Here is a 9,509-nt window from a genome sequence, read left to right on the forward strand (position 1 = left end):
TGAGAGACCAATTATAAATTGACAGAAAAATGACACAAAAAGTAATAGAACGGCTACATATGTTATAAAATGAGGTTCTAATAAAAATGATTATAATATATGATAAAATAGTTACAATTATTATGAAAACATGTAAGAATTAGAATATACATTTTGAGTCACAATCAATAGTAAAAGGGTTTGAAAGATACATAAAAAGTACACGATAAACCGGTCTCTCAATAACTTAATGAGAGACTGTCTCTCCAAAGTTTTGTGCATCTATTATTGTACACGCCAAAAAAAATGTGTTGGACCATGTTTGACAATTAGCTTACGTAGTTTTAATTGTAGATAATATTAGCAAGTGCGACGGCAGATTTTAATAACATGTTTGAGTAACAAATCTCAGTAACATAATTATCATTAATTGTTCGGTAAATAGCAAATTATGCATGAGATTTATTTTTTAGATTAGTAAAGGCATTAGTGAATTTACACTACGGAGCAACATATTAACTCCATATTTGCCAAAGACATAAAATGAGAACTAATTGACCAATTTACCATTTAACTCTAAATATGCTGATATTTGCATAATAAGTTGTTTATCAAATACTCGATCCATTTCACTTAAGTTCAAACTCGAGATCTCTGACTAAACTAAAAAGTCATATTCCATCTCTATCAAGTGTACATAGTCAATTTATACTTTCATTTTTTTCCATCCGGGTTCTTCATACTTTGTTTTGTTAAGCAAGGAACCTATTCATGGTGTCCAAGAGTTGGTTAAGACACGTGGTAATGAGGTTAATATAGTTTAAACCTAGTTTAACCGTACCAGCGGTCCATATGATTCAAGCTACATTACATGATATGTTTAGTTTCTAGTTAATTAATTTAGAGATTCTCTACTTTTTAAGCACTTTAAGGTAGTGCTATACTTTATGATCACCTGATTAGGGAAAATTAAATCGGGACTTTTCTGTTTGACTTTTGGTTCTTGCTTCTAATTAGAAGGACGGGTACTAAAAGAGTTGACTTGTTTAAAGTATATTACTCTAAACTAATCCCAGTTTAGAATTTAGATACTACAACTTCCATCAACTTGTTTTGAATTTGTGAGCATCTCTTTGACTACTCATCCCTATTACTTTCACAATATTGCATGACGGATAAAGAGTGCTGCCTACACTTGTCTTATTATTAGTAATCGAGTTTATCTTTTCCCAGGGATTTACGCAGTACACGTACAAAAATAGCAGTTCCGAGTTCCCTCTTCATTCAAAGATTTAGAATAGACCGTGCAAATTAAAATGATCTTGGAGACAAATTTGTTTGATTCAAACGGCATAAAATGACTCTGTACCAAAATGCCAAAATCCAAATTTGTTCTACATACGTAGATTAAATGCAAATTGTACTCGCCTTAAACAACAGCCAAGTAATGTCGGAAACCTAAGGTGAGGTCAACACCATGACCATGACAATTAACGGCTGAACCGAAAGCTCCAGTTTATAGACCATATAGTACATTAATTGAGTTTTGCTTTAAATATTATGAGTCTTAGTGTAATGTTTTTGAGCACTCACTTTAAACATCAAACTAAAATTATACAATATTACTCAAAAATTATACATATAAATTCAAGTATGCTCAGAAAAAAATCCATATATGCTCAAAAACTAAAAGAATATGAGGTAATACATCAGACGCGTAATCTTTTTTCTCCTGAAAACTCTACAACAGTCTCAACAAATATGAAGCGCAAATAAACAATATTAGTTGAAGTGCACAAAAAGGTTGATTTTCTTTTGTATTCATATTATCATATTCACTAAGTAATTTTGGAACCCCGGCCATGTTTCCGAGATTTGGAGGAACGAAAATTCTTTTGTTTGGTTAGCAAAATGGAGAGTAAAGTAAACTATAAGGACCTCAATTTTGGATAAAACTAGTTATGAGGATCCAAAATATTAATACAAAGGCTTAAGGACCTCATATTCATAATTCTGTCAAATATAACTGGTAAGCAATAATACTAGGTGTCGTAATACTAGAATTAACTATCAAATTAACAATTTATAACCTAAACTTTGACTCTACTAACTTTAACTTAAAACAATAGCAAAGTGGAAGTAAAGGGTCGTACCCAAGAGAAGGGGATAAGACTAAAGCTTGAATTGTAAACTAATGGCTACTAAGCGGGTCTCTACTACTAATTAAGATGCTAATGACACTTTAAACTAAATCAAAAGGGCACTAATCACAAACAATGGGTATTAACAAAGGTCAACAAGTAGAAAACATGGATGGAAAAAGATTGGTTTTGAGAAACAAACATGGAAATAAGAGTAGAACTTGAATATCTTCCTATTGAGACAATTCTACAAACAACTAGTATGCAAGATTCAATGTAAGGGGGAGTACTTGATGTAATTCTCTCTTAGTAACCCAACAATGGTAAAGCTTGACTCTTTTTACTCTCTCACAATTATCTACCCACTACTATCACCTCAAGATGTTGATACATGTAAATTAAACCATCTACACATACCCTTCAAGCTTAAGCAACAAATCATTAAACCATGAAAAGAGACTAAGCATGAGCATTAAGAATTTACCAAAAGATGAAGCTAGGATCAATTCCTCATGAGATTAAACCATACAAATGAGCAAAAGACAAGAACTTTCCTATTTGTTGTAAGAATCCTTTAAACCAAATCAACTAACAACAAATTTGCTTCAACAATCCCAACTAAATTAAACCATTTCATTAGGATTTGCACTAGTCAAGTAAATAACATGCAAGGATGGTCAACCCAAACATTCAATTACTCAACAAAAGAAATTAAGCACAAGGAAAGAACTTTAGATAAATAAAGAGAGGTTTAAGAGTCTTACAATTACCAAAGTTGGATACTTTGATCAAATTACATCAAGTAAGGGAAGAACTAGCCTTCCATAGTTTGCTTACAACCCAAAAACAAAGAAAGATTACAACTTGAATGCCAAATAAATTGTTCTTGCTTACTACAATTTTCTAGAGATTATTCAATGCTTAGGTGATAAATAGGTCTTCAAACATGAGGGGTATATATATGGGTGCACTCCTTTCTAGGTTAAAAACCTCAAAGCAAGCCCAAAAACACGGAATGTTTCCTTAAGCCCGTGTTTAAAACCAAAAATGCGCAGCACCTCGACGTAGGCGCAGTCGCGCAACTCGCGCAGTCGCGCACTTTCACTGCGCAGGCTGCGCACCATCTCGGGAGTTCAGCTTCAAAAACTTCAACTTTGCTTCCTTCTTTACTTTCCAAGTTTCACTCCTACTTCTTCAAGCTGGCTTCTAGGCTACATGGGAGCTCCTTGTGCTTGTCTTAACCTTTGAAGGGTGCCCTATGCCTCTCGGGTTCCGTTCATGAGGATCAATCGTCCAACCGAGGTGAATTACATAAGTTCAACCACATCAACCCCTATGCCAAGTGTTAGGAAAATCATACTAAAAGACCCATATTAAAAGACACGAGGGTGATAAAATCACCCTCTTAGACCGACACAAAACAATGCTATCAAACTCCCCCACACTTAGACTTTTGCTAGTCCCGAGCAAAACCCGGAACAAGCAACCGTAAAGTCTACAAGAGGGTGTGGGAGGGAATGATCTCTCTTCCCTTTCCTCTTCCTTCTTATACCTCCCTCAAAACACAACCACCGATTAAAAAGAAAAGACATGACTCAAAGTTTTTGCACACACTCTTCACTCACTCACCCTCCTTATTTCTCCCTCAAACAAGACACGACACACCACCAACTCCGACTCATCAATCAATTCCACCCTTCTTATATCACCAAGGTAGTAATGGTCACTCTTGCCTTATCCCAAGGCAATAGCAAAGTGACCTCTCGTCCTCCTAACAATCACAACTCACCACTACTTATGACACCCCCTTATCACTCCATAAAAATGCAAGATCATGCTACTTGGTTGGCCAAACACCCTTAAGAATCAACAACTCAAGTAGCCAATCGGAAAAACCACCAATTTGAAGCAAATTTTGTGATACAAAAAGAAATTAAGTCCTAATCTAGCCTCCTTCCAAGATCCTCCTTATCACTCCCTTCTTATCCCTCCATCTTTTTGGTGTTACAATTTTCAATTTTTCAATTTTTTTTTTTTTTTTTTTTTTTTTTTTTTTTTTGGTGACAATCCCTCATTTTGCCTAAGGTGCCCTTTCGGGTTTTCACCTTAGCTTTTTCCTTACCTCTCATTGGTGGCTCGCAACTCGATTCTTCATTTTGCCCGGAATGCCCTTTCGGGTTTTCATTCCGTCCTCGGCCACCTTTCCCTATCTTGCCTAGGTGCCCACCCTTGTGGGTTTTCACCTAGCCGGGATTGTCAATTTTTTTTTTTTTTTTTTTTTTTTTTTTTTTTTTTTTTTAACACACATTCAATGGAAAGAAATGTACATATATTACAATTTCAATCATCTTACTCCCCCACACTTAGATTCCACATTGTCCTCAATGTGGAGGAGTACCCTCATCCTCTCAAGGTTGGTAGTTGGAGGGACCCGAGCCTTCCCCTTGCTCATTTGTCCCTTGATCTCTTCTTCTTCTTCCTCTTGCTTGCTTCACTCTCTTGGCCCTCTCATAGGCCTCCTCAACTTGAGGCTCGGAGATGGTTGGTTGGTAGGTGGGGTCATTTGGATGGAGGGTCATGCCGAAAAGGCCCCGGATAAGCCCAAAAGAATCCTCATGAGCTTGAGCATCTTCATAAGAGTCTTCAACATATTGGTGGTGCCGCTCATTTTGCACCGCGAATTGTTGAGATGCTTGTTCTCTCCATTCATTTTGGGCCTTCCACATGGCTTGTTGCTCTTCCATGTACTTGGCTTGTTGTTGTTGCCAAGCATAAGCCTCATCTTGCCTCTTAGCCATGTCTTGGAGCATCTTCATTTGGGCTCTTTCGGCCTCCGCACTCAACTTTTGATGCTCCATACTAGCAACCCTCCATTGATCCAAACTCTCAAGCCGTGGCGTTTGTTGTTGTTGCCACGCATAAGAGCTATCAACTCTCCCACTAATTGCCTCCAAAGTTCCCCGGGTCTCCGTGAAGTAATTAAACATTTGTTGTTGCCACGGGGCGATTGGTGGAGTAGAGCTTGTTCCCGCCTCAAACATTGGTGTGTCGTGTATGGGCGGGTCACGCTCTATGTTCCGAATCTCCCTCTCTTCGTCACTATCAACGTGGACAACCGGGGGTGGTTCGACCCTTCTCCTTTGTTCCCTCCTTTGTGCCTCCCTTTGTTCCGGCGTGTCGGGCGGGCAAAAGAAATGAATGGCACGGGTGCCATGAGGAATCGGGCCGTTCTTTGGTAGAACCATGTAGGGAGTTTTTCCCTCTCCCAACCAATTGCATTTAAAATTTTGTTTATCAAGGACTTGGATCATATGTGTCTCCTCAAGTCCATGAGCATTATAAAAATGATTTCCCCAAACGGGGAGTTGATCATCCGACGTCGAGCCCACATATTTCTCCACAAAAAGGGTGATGAGACCCCCACTATTGATATTTCCTCTCCTCCTCTTCTTATGTTTTAAGCAAGAATCAACAAAAAGCCGAGCCCAATCCGGCACACCACTCCCTTCCGGGAGCATAGCCCAAATGCACTCCCTCACCGCATCGCTCACTTTCGTTGGCTCCCCCATGAGAAGAACCAACAAGCCAAACACCTTGTCAATATACGGATTGCGGGGTTGGTTATGGCGGAAAGTTTGTCATTATGATCTTGGGCATCCCTTCCCGTGAGGTGACACCACACCTCATTAAGCTTGCCCTTGGGTGGGTTGACCGGGGAGGGCGGTTTGGTGATTCTTAAAATCTCTCTTACCTCATCAAAAGAAATTGAATGCCACACTTTATGAAGACGGAAATTTACTCTCTCATTCGCCCCCTCCCCCGTTTTAGAGATGGTGGACAAGAATTCATAAGTAAAAGAGCGGTATGTGTCGTCATGAAGGTCCATGTATAGCTCTAATCCTACCCGACTCAAAAGTTGAAAAGTGAGTTCCTCTAATCCTAGTTCTTGAAGAGTGTCACGGTGGAGGAATTTGGTGATGGGGATGGGGTTTTCTTTTTCAAGTTTGGCAAAGATTTTCTTTTGTTCCGCACTAAGACCCTCATTCCCGTTAAACACCTTGGGGTTACTTCCCTCCCCTTGAGCTTTCCTCTTACCGAAAACCATGATTCCTAGCAAGCAAGAGTACCAAAAAGACCAACAAAAACACTCAAAACAGTTTTGCTCTCGTTGAGGCAATTCAACAAACACCTTCAAGGCACAAATTCAAGAAGGTGGGATTAAGTGATGTTTGTTGAATACCTCTCTCCTTTCTCAGAAAACAAGTTTATCCCAGCAATCAAAGACAACAATCAATCAAAAATATCCAAAAATTCAATGTAAAAACACCAAATCCCGGATGGAAGCAAGGTAAGTAAAGAAAAAGATGGGAAAAGTTGTTATACCTCCCCGAATCCACTTAAAATGCTAGTTGATTGAAGTATAATGCTAAAAACCCTTCCAAGAATGCTTCAATTACCCAGAAATCTCTTGAAACGAACTTGTCACCACAATTTGCAAGGTTAGGGTTTGGGATAAAATTGGGGAAAATCAGAAATTTGAAAGGTAAAGTGAGTATTTGAGTTGTTGGGTTGGGTTGAGAGGTGATTGTGATGAAAGGAAGGAGTTTGTTGAAGGATTGATGGTGGATTTTGATGAAGGTGATGAAGTTTGAGTTGGGAATATGGGAGTTGAAGGTATAAGGTGTCGAAAAATATGAAGGATAATGTGTTTGTGGTTTGTAAAAAGCCCCTTTGAAATCCCGTGGTTTGCTTCCTGCGCAGGCTGCGCTTTTCGACTGCGCAGGCTGCGCCAAATTGCGCAGGCTGCGCACTTCCACTGCGCAGGCTGCGCCCTGGCTCGGGATGTCGAGTAAAAAGCTTGCTATCAACTTTTTCTTGGTGGGGATTTTTGGCCTTCCTTTCGTGCTTTTCCTTCATTTGACTCGTATAGATGGTGTCCCGAGTCATTTCACCTCCCGATACGACTTGGGCACGCTTCCCAAGGAGCCTCATCCTACTACCTTCAAACACTTCAACAAACTTTCAAAAGATTCCATAATGTATGCTTCTAAAATGCGTTAAGAGTAAATAAATTGACAAGAAAACAGTAAATCCTATGCTACAAAAGGGGGAATATTTACAAAAGTTGTCGTTTGTTTAACGTCGATGGCTCGACAAAGTCAATGATGGAAGATCAATCTTTGTAAATTGGATCTTCTAAAAGAAGATCCTCTTCGCCTTGTAGCTCGATTCCTTTGTAGTAATGCTTCAATCTTTGCCCATTCACCTTTATCACTTTCCCCGAGGTCGGGTCGTCCACCTCCACCGCTCCGTGGGGAAAAACCTTCTTGACTTTGTAAGGTCCAAACCACTTTGACCTTAGCTTGCCGGGAAAATTCTTGAGTCGACTTTGAAAAACCAACACATCTTCTCCCTCTTTGAAAACTCTTCTTGTGACCATCTTGTCATGCCATGACCGAGCCTTTTCCTTGTAGATGCTAGCATTGTCATAGGCATTGTGCCTAAGCTCTTCCAATTCTTGTATTTGAAGCTTTCGGTGCAATCCCGCCTCATCGACATTTTGATTGAAAGCTTTGATCGCCCAATAGGCTTTGTGCTCCACTTCTACGGGAAGGTGGCATCCCTTCCCATAAATTAGCCTATACGGGGACATTAGTTTACAATTCAAGCTTTAGTCTTATCCCCTTCTCTTGGGTACGACCCTTTACTTCCACTTTGCTATTGTTTTAAGTTAAAGTTAGTAGAGTCAAAGTTTAGGTTATAAATTGTTAATTTGATAGTTAATTCTAGTATTACGACACCTAGTATTATTGCTTACCAAATTTTGGCGCCGTTGCCGGGGAAGGGCAACATAGCTAGAACTTGAATTTGTGAATTTATGTTTAGTTGTTTTATTACTCCTCTTGTTGTTAGAAGTAATAGGAAGTTCTAATTTGTTTGCTTAGTGCGAAGGTATATGTTTGGTTCCCCACAACACGGTGAATCAACTCCCGTGGAAGAAGACGCTTTTGGGGCCTATTCTTGGCTATTCACTAACCCTTGGTACCGAAGGGCCCAAAGAGAGCATATAGTGGAAGAACCACCCTTAGAAGCCCCTAGTGAAGAAGACCCTATTGACGTGGAGCCAATTGAAGTGGAATACCCTTCAATGGCGAATGATACTAGAACTATTAGGGAGCTCCGGGCAAGAAATTATGACACTCAACCTCTTTGCATTGCCTACCCACCCATGGGGGCTAATGCCAACTTTGAGTTGAAGGGCTATTTCATTCACAACCTCCCAAAGTTTCATGGACATGCGGGGGATGACCCAAATCGCCATCTTTCCGAATTCCATATGATGTGTGAGGGTGCAATTCCAAATGGTGTCACGGAAGATCAATTTAAGTTGAGAGCTTTCCCATTTTCACTTCAAGATGCGGCAAAAGATTGGTTGTTTTACCTTCAACCGGGTACAATCCGTACTTGGAAGGACATGAAGGCGGCTTTTCTTGAGAAATACTACCCCGACTCAAGACATAACCATGCAAAGAAAGCCATCACTTCTCCGGAGCAAGATGCAAGTGAGAGCTTATATGAGTATTGGGAGAGATTCAAGAAGCTAGTTGCTCAATGTCCTTACCATGGCCTTAGTGGTGATGACCTTTTGGTCAACTTTTGTGATGGTCTTACACAACAATACCAAATCATGGTTAATTCCGCTACGGGTGGTGGAGTTGACAACTATTCCGTAGCGGAGGCAAATGAAATCATAGAAAGGTTGGCCGCTAGCACAAGGAACTATGGAAGAAGCCGAGGGTCAAAGAATATTAACTCCATTGAGACATCCTCTCCTTCCTCCCACAAGCTTGAGAAAACCGTGGATGATCTCACAAAAATGGTTGCTCAACTAGTGGGGAACAATCAAGGAGGAGCACAAGGATCTAATGTGGAGTGTAATTTTTGTCAAGGGCCACACCCAATGGAAACTTATCCCATCATGGAAGAGCAAGGACTAAGCAAGGAGAATGTGAGTGCCATGATGCACGGTCAATACAACTCTAGGAACCCCAATGGGGGAGGGTATTATAAGTATGATCCGAGTGGCAATACTTACAACATTGGGTCAAGGGACAATCCAAACCTTAGTTGGGGAGGAGATACCTCCAAGAGCTTCCAAAATGGTCAATTCAACCACTTGAAGAACTCCAACTCTCAAGGACAAAACTCCAATTACCAAAGAAACAACAATCATCAACAATCCAAGGGAGGATCCTTCCAATTTGGAAACCAAGGACACCAAGGAAATTTCCAAGGTAACCCCAAGAACTTCCAACAAGGAGGGGGCTCTTCCTCCCAAGGAAATGAAGATTTGTCCACAAATGAGATGTTTAAGATAATCATGAAAGG

This window comes from Silene latifolia, chromosome 11 (assembly GCF_048544455.1).
Source record: "Silene latifolia isolate original U9 population chromosome 11, ASM4854445v1, whole genome shotgun sequence".
In the NCBI taxonomy this organism is placed as follows: domain Eukaryota; kingdom Viridiplantae; phylum Streptophyta; class Magnoliopsida; order Caryophyllales; family Caryophyllaceae; genus Silene; species Silene latifolia.